This window comes from Xenopus laevis, chromosome 5S (assembly GCF_017654675.1).
Source record: "Xenopus laevis strain J_2021 chromosome 5S, Xenopus_laevis_v10.1, whole genome shotgun sequence".
Classification (NCBI taxonomy): domain Eukaryota; kingdom Metazoa; phylum Chordata; class Amphibia; order Anura; family Pipidae; genus Xenopus; species Xenopus laevis.
In genome coordinates this window covers 28,233,984-28,246,933 of record NC_054380.1, presented here as the reverse complement: position 1 = coordinate 28,246,933, position 12,950 = coordinate 28,233,984, and positions in this window count along the sequence as shown.

Genomic DNA, 12,950 nt, shown 5'->3' with positions numbered 1-12,950 from the left:
AATATCGAGGGTTAATTAACCCTCGATATTCGACTGCCGAATGTTAATCCTTCGACCTTCCCCATAGGCTTACATGGCACCTCGGTAGGTTTTAGGTGGCGAAGTAGGGGGTCGAAGTTTTTTTTAAAGAGACAGTACTTCGACTATCGAATGATCGAATAGTCAAATGATTTTTAGTTTGAATAGTTCGATTCGAAGTCAAAGTCATAGTCGAAGGTCGAAGTAGCCAATTCGATGGTCGAAGTAGCCAAAAAAATCATTTGAAATTCGAAGTTTTTTTTATTCTATTCCTTCACTCAAGCTAAGTAAATGGGCCCCTAAATCTCCTTATTTGACAAGATGGATTGGGTCCAAAAACTGCACTTTGCACAGCCTTCCTGTTTGACTACTTTTGTTTGCACCAATAACGAATCTGAACCCTTTAAGGCAGAGACACACGTTGCTATTTCGGGAAATAAGTCGCCCAGCGACAAATCGCTTCTTCTTTGTAAATTGCTGGCAGGATGGCACTCTGATTGCTTCGGCTTTCCGAAGTTTCCTCGTGAGGCAACTTCGGGTGACTTCAGAAAACAAGCGCTCTGAGTGCCATGCCGCCGGCAATTTACATTCTAGCCAGCAGTAAGGCAGTTCAGGGAAATTAGTCGCCCGAAGAAGAAACGACTAATCTCCCGAAATAGCAGAGTGTTTCATGATTCAAATTTTTTCTCTAAAAATTCATCAATCCTACAACTTTAAAAATGTGAGATTTATAAAGTGTAAAAAAACACAAAAAAAAACTCTAATACAAAACTTCAGCAAGTAAAAAAAGCAAAGTCAATGGGAGCTGAGCTGATCCTATTGGGAGCTGAGTTGATCCTACATGCATACATAGTGCAGTTGTCAATCAAACCCCTAATAATATTACCATTTTACCTAATTCTAACTACATTAGATATATACGATCATATCTTGAAGTATGACAATAATTATTATTATGAAGCCAGTTATAAACCAATTAGTAGAGCTCATCTATTAGAAATATGAAACCCATAAAAATATATTATCCTGCTAATAGCAATGAAGCCCCCCAACAACCATTTTGATTTCCTGCTGTCAGTTTGATGAATATATCATAAAAAGACCCATTAGAAGTGTTTGGCATCTTCATGGGAAACGGCAGCAACAAATGAAAGAGCACACAAAGTTGTTTGTTATCTGGCCTGGGCTTAAATTACTCCATTCATTCTCCTTTTAGACAATGGGCTCGGGGAGGCAATAGCCAAGTAATCCCTTTGCTCTCTGTGAAGTGACATTGGAATGAGAAGGATCAAGGATCATTTTAAAAGGTATCAGTATCTACGGTATCTACAAACAAGCCAGATATTCTACCTACTTCCACTTACTTCCAGACTGAATAAGCTCTATACTTGTCACGTTAGGAAACAGATAAAAGGGATACTAAGCATGTAGAGGATGCGACAGTGTTAATCCACCTTCTATTGAAAATGCACAGGTGGAATTTACACATGAAAAAAGATCATCACTATAAGCACAGAGACTCAAGCTCAGATTCGGAGAGATTAGTCGTCTGGCGACAAATCTCCTCTTTGGGGCGACTAATCTCCCTGAACTCCTCCTCATTCTTCGAAGTCGCCGAAGTTCCCGGCAATTTTGAAGCGCTCCGAGTGCCATCCCGCTGGGGATTTACATTCTAGCCAGCAGGGGAGGCAGTTCGGAGAGATTAGTTGCCTGAAGAAGAGGAGATTTGTTGCCGGGTGACTAATCTCCCTGAATCTGAGCGCGTGTCTCTGCCCTAAAATCCTCTGAAATACATTAGATATAAAACAATTTTCGGTAAGTCAGAAATATACTGAAATATTTTAATAGTTAAAAAACAAGAACAGTGTGTGTGGGGGGGGGTCCGAAATCAATAACCATTGCTATGGATCCACTGATAATAGTTTTATACTTAATATGGTTTAAAAAAAGTGTATGAGTTTCAATCCCTTCAAATTACCCCCAGCACATGTAGAAAAACAGAAGGGATGATTGACATAACAGGATGTAGTGGGCAATATCCAAAAAAACAAACAAAAAGAAAACGCATGGATGTGAAACGGTCACCTTAAAATTAAGGTAGAGAGTGATATTCTGAGACAATTTGCAATTGCCTTTTAGATTTTATTATTTGTAGATATTGAGTTATTTTGTTTAAATATGTTTTCATCCCATATCTCATGGCATTCTCATGGCATTCTCCCAAAATCATACCATTATTGGCCCTACAGCTTGGAAGCCATTAATAACCCCCACAATTTGGAAGCCACTGATCCCAATGGGCATTAATAAATAAAGCTAAAATAACAAAACAAATGGCAGGTTTCACAGCCAGTGCTTGGATTCCACACAAAAAAACCCCAGGGAATTACCATTTATCGTCAATTTTATATTTTGTTGATATGGAGGTCCATGGGTTAACAGGCATCATTTTATATTTTGTTGGTATGGGGGCCCATGGGTTAACACTAATCATTTTATATTTTGTTGATATGGAGGCCCATGGGTTAACACAAATCTTTTTTTTTTTTTGATATGGAGGTCCATGGGTTAACAGGCATAATTTTATATTTTGATGATATGGAGGCCCATGGTTTAACACGAATCATGTTATATTTTGTTGATATGGAGGCCCATGGGTTAACACGAATCATTTCATATTTTGTTGATATGGAGGCCCATGGGTTAACAGGAATCCTTTTATATTTTGTTGATATGGAGGCCCATGGGTTAACAGGAATCATTTTATATTTTACTGATATTGGGGCCCATGGGTTAACAGGCATTATATATATTTTGTTGATATGGAGGCCCATGGGTTAACAGGCATCCCAATTTCTATATAATCATATACTATAATCATATACTATAATCATATACTTGCTTCAGTGTCCCACCTCTATAATGCTAAATGTGTTTTTCTCTTTCTGATATTTGTTATGCTGTCTGCTTGTGATAAGTCATGTATTAGAAACTTAACTAACAACGGATCCAGAATCCTGTTAGACCCCTGTCTGAATTCCCAAGGGATTCCAGGTTCTGCACACCAAGAAACAAACTGTAAAATGAAGATGATTTGGTGGGCTGTACACTCAAATAAAGGAATGGGAAACTCCTGCTGTTCTGACTGCTGTGTTTCTGATTGCTTGCTTGCTGCTGGACTCTCACTGTAAATCATTCCATCACACTGTGGTTGTTCAGAACATTTTGCAGAGAAATGTAGAGTAATAAGTGGATTTTATCGAATGTGCAAAGTTCTTAAAAATGACATAATTTCCTTCCCCCCTACAGTAGATTTATTCAACAAATGTTTTCTATTTTATTGCAGTAGTCTGCTTGTGGTGTAGTCCAAAATGTGCCCAAATGTGGCAGTAATTTACTTACAAAGTCAACGTATAACACATTTTAACATTTGTACTCATTTAAAATAGAAGCCTGTTGCTATTCGCTTTACCATTAGCAAAAATACAAATCTTATACTTGTTATAGAAATGACATACATACAAGAACATATGTCAAAACAGGTATGGGATCCGTTATCCGGAAACTCGTTATCCAAAAAGTTCAGAATTACTGAATGGATGTCCCTCATAGACTCCATTGTAAACAAATAATCAAGATTATTATTTTTCGCCCTTTTTCTCTGTAATAATAAAACAGTAGCTTGTACTTCCAAACTAAGATATAATTAATCCTTATTGGAAGCAGAACCAGCCTATTGGGCTTATTTAATATTCATAGGATTTTCTATTAGACTTAGGGGGTTATTTTGAATGCAAAAATCACGAAAAATTTGTGAATTTTTTTTATAAAATCTGACTTTTAAAAAAATCACGATTTTTTCGGAAATGTATTAAACCCCGAGGATGGAAATATCCAAATCAGAAAATCCAGCATCTCAGACCTGTCGAGGTTGCATATAAGTCAATGGGAGAAGTCCCAATGATTTTTTGATGTGCGATGGGTTTCGTGCAATACCCCAAGGTTTTCGTAGTTTTTGGGTGAAAAATCTGAAAAATTTGGGAAAACCTGATAAAATATCTGAAAAAATCGTGAAAATCTGATTTTTTTTCCCGCAAAGCAAATTTTCGGGAAAACCAGATTGGGTTTGGAGTTAAATTCAGACTGTATATATATATATATATACACATATATATATACCGTATATATAAAATAACCCCCTAAAAGTTAACCCAAAGGTGGAATGTTTTAAAGAAACAAATTGCAAATAATCAAACAATGTAGCATTTCATTGGGTATTGTCTTTCTCAGGGGCTTACAGTGTATTCAAACTGTCGTGTACCAAAAAAAGCTTCTCTAACTGATTTACTTACTCCAAGGACATTGCATTCTCCATTTGCAGGTGAAGAACAGCTCTCACAGTTAAAGGGGTTGTTCACCTTTAAGTTAACTTTTAAGATGTTATAGAATGGCTAATTCTAAGCAACTTTTGAGTTGGTCATTTTTTCTTCTTTATCATTTTTGAATTATTTGCCTTCTTCTTCTGACTTTCCAGCTCTCAAATGGGGGTCGCTGACCCCACATCTAAAAAAACAAATGTCTGTAAGGCTACACATGTATTGTTATTGCTACTATTTATTCTTCCTCATTCTCTTCAACCCGTTTCCTATTCATATTCCAGTCTCTATATCAAATCAGTGCATGGTTGCTAGGGTAATTTGGAAATTGCAAAGTTAAATAACTCAAAAAACCACAGATATTAAAAAATGAAAACCAAATGCAAATTGTCTCAGAATATCACTCTCTACATCATACTTGGGGGCCCATTTACTTAGCTCGAGTGAAAGAATAGAGGAAAAATAGTTAGAATTTCGATTTTTTTTTTGGCTACTTCAACCATCGAATGGGATACTTCGACCTTCGACTACGACCATCGAATCGAACGGTTCGAACTAAAAATCGTTCGACTATTCGATAGTCAAAGTACTGTCTCTTTAAAAAATTCTTCGACCCCCTAGTTCGCCACCTAAAACCTACCGAGGCCAATGTTAGCCTATGGGAAAGGTCCCCATAGGCTTCCTAACAATTTTCTGATCGAAGGAATATCCTTCGATTGGTGGATTAAAATCCTTCGAATTTAATTGTTCGATCGTAGGAATAGCGGTAAATCCTTCGATATTCGAAGTCGAAGGATTGTACTTCGATGGTCGAATATCGAGGGTTAATTAACCCTCGATATTCGACCCTAGGTAAAAGTGCCCCTAAAAGTTAACTCAAAGGTGAACAACCGCTTTAAATGCCAGTCCTTACTGACTGTCAGTCAGTCAATTGTACTTAGCGAAACCATTTCTTAGTTTGTGTGATCTTCTCCTCCGAGTGCTTTATATCGACTGTGTGCAGCGGACCAGTCATTGGAAAACATTAGCAGCAATGTAATGTAGTGACTTGTGTATTTGCCGATGCATCTCTAACCTTCCAACTGTCACTGGAAACAGCAGCATGAGCGGCATTCACTAGTGCATCACCTTATTTTTACTATGCCAATAAAATAAACTGACAGTAAGCTTGCAGAGACTGAAGAGTGAATCTACTGTAAGTTCCTACACCGGCAATCTCCAAAGCAACATGCTCTGGGCTTCTCCTTTATTTCAACTTTCTTAAGCTGTTTTTTCTTAAAACATTATCATGGCAGACTAAGAACATTGTGTAGTAGCTTGAAAGCTTGTCACCACTGAATTGATGTGGAAAGAGGCATTTCATGCAGTTATAAGCCAATTGAGTCGCGTGGAATGGACAATGCACAGGAATAACAAAGTATTTCAGGTTTATTAGCATGATGGGTTATCAGTAGAGCCGTAAAAAACAAAGTAACACCGTCACTGGCAATGAAATTAGGATATGAAATGATTTCTTGTTCTCAAAAAAAAAAATAGGGGGGATTAACATTTCATTGGAAAAAGAAAACTTTAGAACTTTCAATGTGGACAGATTTTCTGTTTGAAGGAGATTTGAACCAAATAAATCAACTTTGTTTTCTAACAATACAAAACGTTATTCTAAGCAACTTTAATTGAAACATGTCAGAGATGTCTAAATGTGAGTGCAATTTAAAGCAGCATTTGCCTGTCTTTTTCTGTACTTCACTGCACATAGAGACAGTAAGGGACAGATTTATCAACGTCGGATTTGAAAAACTCCGATATTCGAATTCAAAAAGACCAACCAAAATTAGATCAAAAGTTTTTTTGGGCTGAATAAGTCAGTTTGCGATTGAATAGGTCAGTTGAGAATCTAAGTAATAGCGCATTCAAATCGTATGATTTAAAGTTTTTCCCACCAAAAAACGTTGATTTTTCAAAGTCCACCAATTGACTCCAAATAGGTTCTAGGAGGTCCCCCATAGGCTAAAACAACAATTCGCAAGGTTTTAGATGGCGAATGGTCGAAGTTTAATTTTTAAAGAGACACTACATGATACATTTCGAAATTCGAATTTTCTATTTTTTTTTCAAATTCAAATCGATTTTGGACTATTCCTTAGTCGAAGTACACAAAAATTAGCTCAAAATTCAAATTTTCACTTCGACCTTTGATAAATCTGCCCCTAAGTGTGTGTAAAGTGCAAAAAAGAGGGCATTTTGCACCTGTTCTTGCAAAGGAACCCTAATGTATTTTAGAACCACAACAAATTTTTTTTTACAATATTCATTAATTAAAAAATGTCAGTGATTTCTTGTGACTGCAATTTAAAGCTGTATTTGTCTGTCCCTTTCTGTACTTCACTGCACCTTTAGACAGTAGGGGGTAGATTTATTAAGGTTTGAATTGGAAATTCGAATTAAAATTTGGATTTTTGGTCAAAACTCACAAATTCGAGTTAGGAATAATCCAAACTCGAATTGGAATATTCGCCACCTAAAACCTGCTGAGTTCATGTAGAAGTCAATGGCAGAAGTCCAGTGACCCATTTCAAGATGTTAATAGCCTTCCTGACATTCGAGTTTTTTTCAGGTTTAGTCGAATTATATTCAGTTTTCAAGTTGGTAATATATGTTTGAGTTTTAGATATTTGAGTTTTTCTTAAAGGGCATGTAAAGTCTAAAATAGAATAAGGCTAGAAATGCTGTATTTTGTATACTAAATATAAACAAGAACTTACTGCACCACAAGCTTAAATAAACTAATAATTTATGCTTTCAAGGTTGGCTACAGGGGGTCACCATCTTGTAACTTTGTTAAACATCTTTGCAAGACCAAGACTGTGCACATGCTCAGTGTGATCTGGGCTGCTTAGGGGTCGTCATAAACAAAGCTGCTTGAGTTCTGCATGGCTGGGAAGTAAGGCGGGGGCTCCCCCTGTTGTTCATAAGTATGATTGTTTCCCTGCTCAGCAGTTAGGGACCGTCTGACAATTCCTATCCACAGCAGTAAATGAAGGGAGAATTTAACTGCATACAGTCAGGTTTCTTATAAAAATGGTACACATTTTCTAATTAAAGTATATTGGAGATAGGATTCTTTTTCATTAAAGAAAGTAAAAATGGGATTTTATTTTTTTGCCTTTACATGCCCTTTAAATAAGATACTATTTCAAGGTCATTCGTGTTCATTCGATGTAAAAAAAAAGCTGTAACATTCGACCTTTGATAAATTAGCCCCTAAGCGTGGGGTATAAACTGCTAAAAACATGGCATTTTGCACTTGTTCTTGCAAAGGAGCCCTAATGTATTTTTGCACCACAAAAAAAACATTTTGAAACGGGTCTTAAAAATGAAATTTGCAATATAACTGCTGCTATTACCTTTAAGTGCGCGGCATTTGACGCACCTTGAAAGCAAGCCTAACAAGGGACCTGTAAGATGGGGCATAATAAACAAAGTTAAAATTACTACATCATTGCATTAAGGGATTTGTATAGTATGAAACATGCACCTGACCTTAATAAAAAAACAATAAGTCCCTAAATTAGTCAAGTGTACTTTTGCACATATTATGAGAAGTAGTATTGTTATTAGAACTATTATTAGGAGTTTTTGTTAGCTTTAAAATACCATAGTAGAGAGAAACAGCTGTTGTAATGTGCTTATTTAAAGGTTTAGGCTTAAAGGTCAAGCCAACCACAGAATAAACATTTGCCTTATAAACAAAAACTTAACTTAAATTTTCAAATACAGTTATCAAAAAAAAAAATTCAGTGCTTTTAAAGTTATTTGTAAAAACCATTGCTTTGGAAAGCAGCCTTTGCTTAAAGGAACAGTAACACCAAACAATTAAAGTGTTTTAAAGTAATCAAATATAATGTACTGTTGCCCTGCACTGGTAAAAGTCATCTGTTTGCTTCAGAAACACTACTATAGTTCATATAAACAAGCTGCTCTGTAGCAATGAGGGAAATTAAAAAAAAGCCTATATGGCACAGGTTAAATAGTGGATAACAGATAAAACCATTATGTTCTACAGAGCTTATCTGCTATTTGCTGTGTAATCTGAGCATTTTCTCATTTGAATGGCTGCCCTCATTGCTACCAAGCAGCTTATTTACATAAACAATAGTAGTGTTTCTGAAGCAAACACAGCAGTTTTACCAGTGCAGGGCAACACTGCATTATATTTGTAATACTTTTATTTTTTGATGTTACTGTTCCTTTAACTCCTGGTTGTTAATTTTTAAACAGTGTTGCAAAAGTCAAGCAGTCTGAGCCACCAGGGCAGAGTATAGAAAGGGACAGACAAACACTGCTTTCGCTAGCAATACATAGGTAAACAAATATTAAATACGTGTATATTGCAAAATTGCTTCGAATTATGTTTTCTTTTATCAGGCAAAAAAAATATTTTTTGGGTTTGACTTGCCCTTTAAGCCATATGGGCATATCAGTAGATCCATATATTACTTAGTACTTTAGTACTTAGTACTTTCCTGGTATCACTCTTAAGTCATATAAGAAAAAGAGTATCAGGATAACTTTGAATTTATATCACTTTTGACAAACCACAGCATATTATTTGTTTTGTCCATTGTGTGGGGGTTCCGAGTTACAGGTACTCAAAATACTAATGGGAAACAATCAAAACATGTTTGATATCTGTTTCTAACAGCAAAGTTTACACTTGTGAATCAGTCGATCACTTTGGGGGCCTGATGATGATGATTAGAGAGACTGAACAACTCTGAGTATGATGTCTAAAGTAATTAAGTGTGACAATGGTGAGAACAGTATGGCTTGCATAAGACTGAGGGGCAGATTCACTAACCAACGAAAAGACGCCATCGACTGATTTGCACCCATCGCTACACTTCGCCAGGCGTAAAATCGCTCAGACAATGCTAATTCACTAAAATGCGAAGTTTTGTTGTGGGTGCTGGACGCTGGCGTTCATTTCTGCCTAGTGCAAATTTAGTATAATAGCGTAAAATTTGCATTTTAGTGAATTTGTGGAGTAATGTCCATTCACCAGAGCGAATTGTCGCCTGACGATAGAGTGGGAATGAGTGCTAGTTCAAAGTGAAGATGCACTAGCGTTCATTTCTGCCTAGCGCAAATTCGCTAGAGGTCTTGCGCTCAGGTTCATTTGCATACAGCAGAAAATTTAAGGTTGAATGAACATCTTTATGTTATATGTTGCAGCAAATATATTACATTTCCACTGTTATTCACACAAGCCCAGGGAACCTTAATAAAGACAAGATAGATTTGTTATAATGCCCTACACATGAGCCCACTGTATAGTTAATGTTCCATATGTTAGAAATTTTTTAATTATTCGCCTTTTTCTTCACTGATCCCATATAAAAAACAAATACTAAGTAAAACTACAAATGTATTGTTATAGCCTGTTTTGATTACTCATATTTCTATTCAGACCCTCTTCTATTCATTTTCCAGTCTCTTATTCAAATCAGTGCATGGTTGCTAGGGTAATTTGGACCTTAGCCACCAGAGCTGCTGAATAAAACACTAAATAATTTAAAAACCACAAATAATACAAAATGAAAACCAATTACAATTTGTCTCAGAATATCACTCCCTACATCATACTAAAAGTTAACTCAAAGGTAAACAACCCCTTTAAGGAAATTACTGTGAATTGTGGGTGAAAAAATGGCAAATTACCATTTTTGCACTTGGGACTATGCCCAGCTTGCTAAATAAGCCCTATTTTCTTTCAATAGCCTAAACTGTTTTATATTTACCCTCTGTATGTCTTGATGATGCATTTACACATTTTCAATTAACAAAGTATATTTAGTACATCTGAGCTAATTAAACCAATACCACTCACAGAGAAATGTAAAGAGGCTGAATGAATAAACATGTTCCATTAGTGTAAACAAAATACAATTTGTAATGTGTTCCTATTATGATACTATGAAATATCATGAGCTTCTTGGATTGTTTGAAGCACAAACCTATGGTTTCACTTAAAAAGTAATTACCAGTTGGCTCAGATAAATATACATTAACTTTATTAGCTTGATGTAAAAAACAGCCTCGCTAACAGGGACTGCTTTGAGAAAAGAAAAAACGTTTAAATAGCAACACAAGGTTTGCATAGAATGTATAAACTCTGCGAATCAAAGGTTAGAAAAATTTGACTAAAAATGCTTTGTTTGGAATACAGTCGCACTGGTCTGTGTTAAAATATAAGTTTCCAGGAATCTGGGGTTTTCTTAAACATGTAAAGAAAAAAAGAAACACTTTGAAAAGGTTTTTGACAATTTCTTTGTATTATGGACTTGTGATGAATCTGCATTTTTTTGAGTGTGATTGCGGGATATTTTTATTATTACATAGATTGTTTATGTAGCTCAGTCCCTGCAAAAGTGGAGCAAGGAGGCTTGTTTAATCAGAATTCGATTTATGAATTTTGGAGGATTTTTTTAAAATATTGAAATCAATCTGAAAATTTACCAAACTGCTTATTAATGAAAAAACTCAAATATAAAAACACTAATGAATACTAACTTGAAAAAAGCTATTTTTTAGATGCAAATCCTGTACAGGTATAGGATCTGTTATTCATAATGTTTGGGACCTGGGGCTTTCCAGATGATGGATCTTTCTGTAATTTGGATATTCAAGTCTAGTAGAAAATCATGTAAACATTAAATAAAACCAATAGGTTGGTTTTGCCTCCAATAAGGATTAATTATATCTTAGCTGGAATTAAGTACGAGCTACTGTTTTATTATTACAGAGAAATTATTTTAAAAAATTCAGATTATATGGATAAAATGTCTATGGGAGATGGCCTTTCCGTAATTCAGAAATTTCTTGATAAAGGGTTTCTGGATAAAAGATCCCATACCTGTACTGATAAATGGTGCTTAGTGACGTTATCAGTTATAACTGGTGCTTAGTAATGTAATTTTTGCGCATGACTTGCTGAAACGTGTATATTATAATATATATAATGTGCCCCCTTTGTGAAATATTAAGGTATTAAAAGTAGGGATGCACCGAATCCATTTTTTGGGATTCAGGCGAATACTGAACTGAATCCTAATTTGCATATGCAAATTAGGGTCAGGAAAGAAAAACACATTTTTACTTCCTTGTTGTGTGACAAAAAGTCACGTGATTTCCCTTCCAACCCCTAATTTGCATATGCAAATTAGTATTCAGATTCGGTTCAGCCAGGCACAAGGATTTGGCCAAATACAATCCTTTTGAAAAAGACTGAATCCTGGCAGAATCCCGAAACAAATCCTGGATTCTGGTACATCCCTAAGTCATCTTGGACTTTCATGACCTGTATAAACGCACTGTCCCCAGCGCCGGATTTCAATGTGCGGCGCCCCTAGGCCGCGCGGTCGGACCAGGCGGCCGCGTGGTCCTAGCGCCCACCTCCCCTTCTCAGCGCGCCGCCGTTTTTTCGCCGGCGCAGCTGCTGTAATTGAATGGGGACGCACGCGTCCCCATAGTGCGGCTGGGCGGCATGCCGCCCCTATTTTTTTGCCGCCCTAGGCCCGGGCCTATGCGGCCTTGCCGCAAATCCGGGCCTGACTGTCCCATCATTCTCAAGCCTTATGCAGTATATGGTCATGGAACTCCACTGTGACTTGTCTTTATATTTGACAATATGAGGTACATTATTCATTATTTGGCCTCAAAACAATTGTTTTACTGGCAAAACAACAGGAAGACAGTTTCAAATAAACTCACACCTGGTTTCAATAAAGATTGCAAAACCAAAACCTTTCATGTTGAAAACTTTGGTAGACAATAATTGTTAAAATTCAATTATTTTTTGAATTATTAACTGAATGATTCAATAAAACAAAATTAACAGTAGCACAGTTGTAAATTAAGCATAAAGAGAAGCAGCACCTCTCATGTATTGAGGGCCCTGCCCAAACAAGCTTAATCTCAACATAGTAATTATTTTGGACTATGCTCTAATTTCCTTTCTAGCGCCAGTCACCTTTTCAAAAAAGTTTACCTTCAAGCTTTCCTTGGGGAAAAAAATGGTTAATGAGGTTAGTAATCCTTCTCAGCTTGCAGGACGGATTGGGCTGGCAGGATACAGGAGAAAAGATCTAGTGGGCCCTGGCCTTCATGGGCCCCCAGCTGACCCAGTCCTGCTCCCCTTGGTTCTGTGGACACACCCTTACTGCTCCCTCTTGCCCAATCACAGCCGCGAGTTGAGGAAGGAGTCAAAACATATGTAGCCATGTGATGGTGTCAGTGGGGGGTGGGGGAGGGCAGGCGTACGTCAAAAGAGGAAGGCCCTTGATATCAAAGTGGGACTCTTGTAATTGCAGCCCCGTTGGGCCCTCTACACCCCAGTCTTATACTGACAACTTGCTATTTAGACTAAGCCCTGTATGTCTTGGCAGTTCTCTGTATATAAGGGCCAAGAAGGGTCACACACACATAGAAGGAAGTTCTTGATTGGACTATGGTTTTAAACTATGGTCCCAGCTTTCTATTTATTTGTGGACCAGAAAC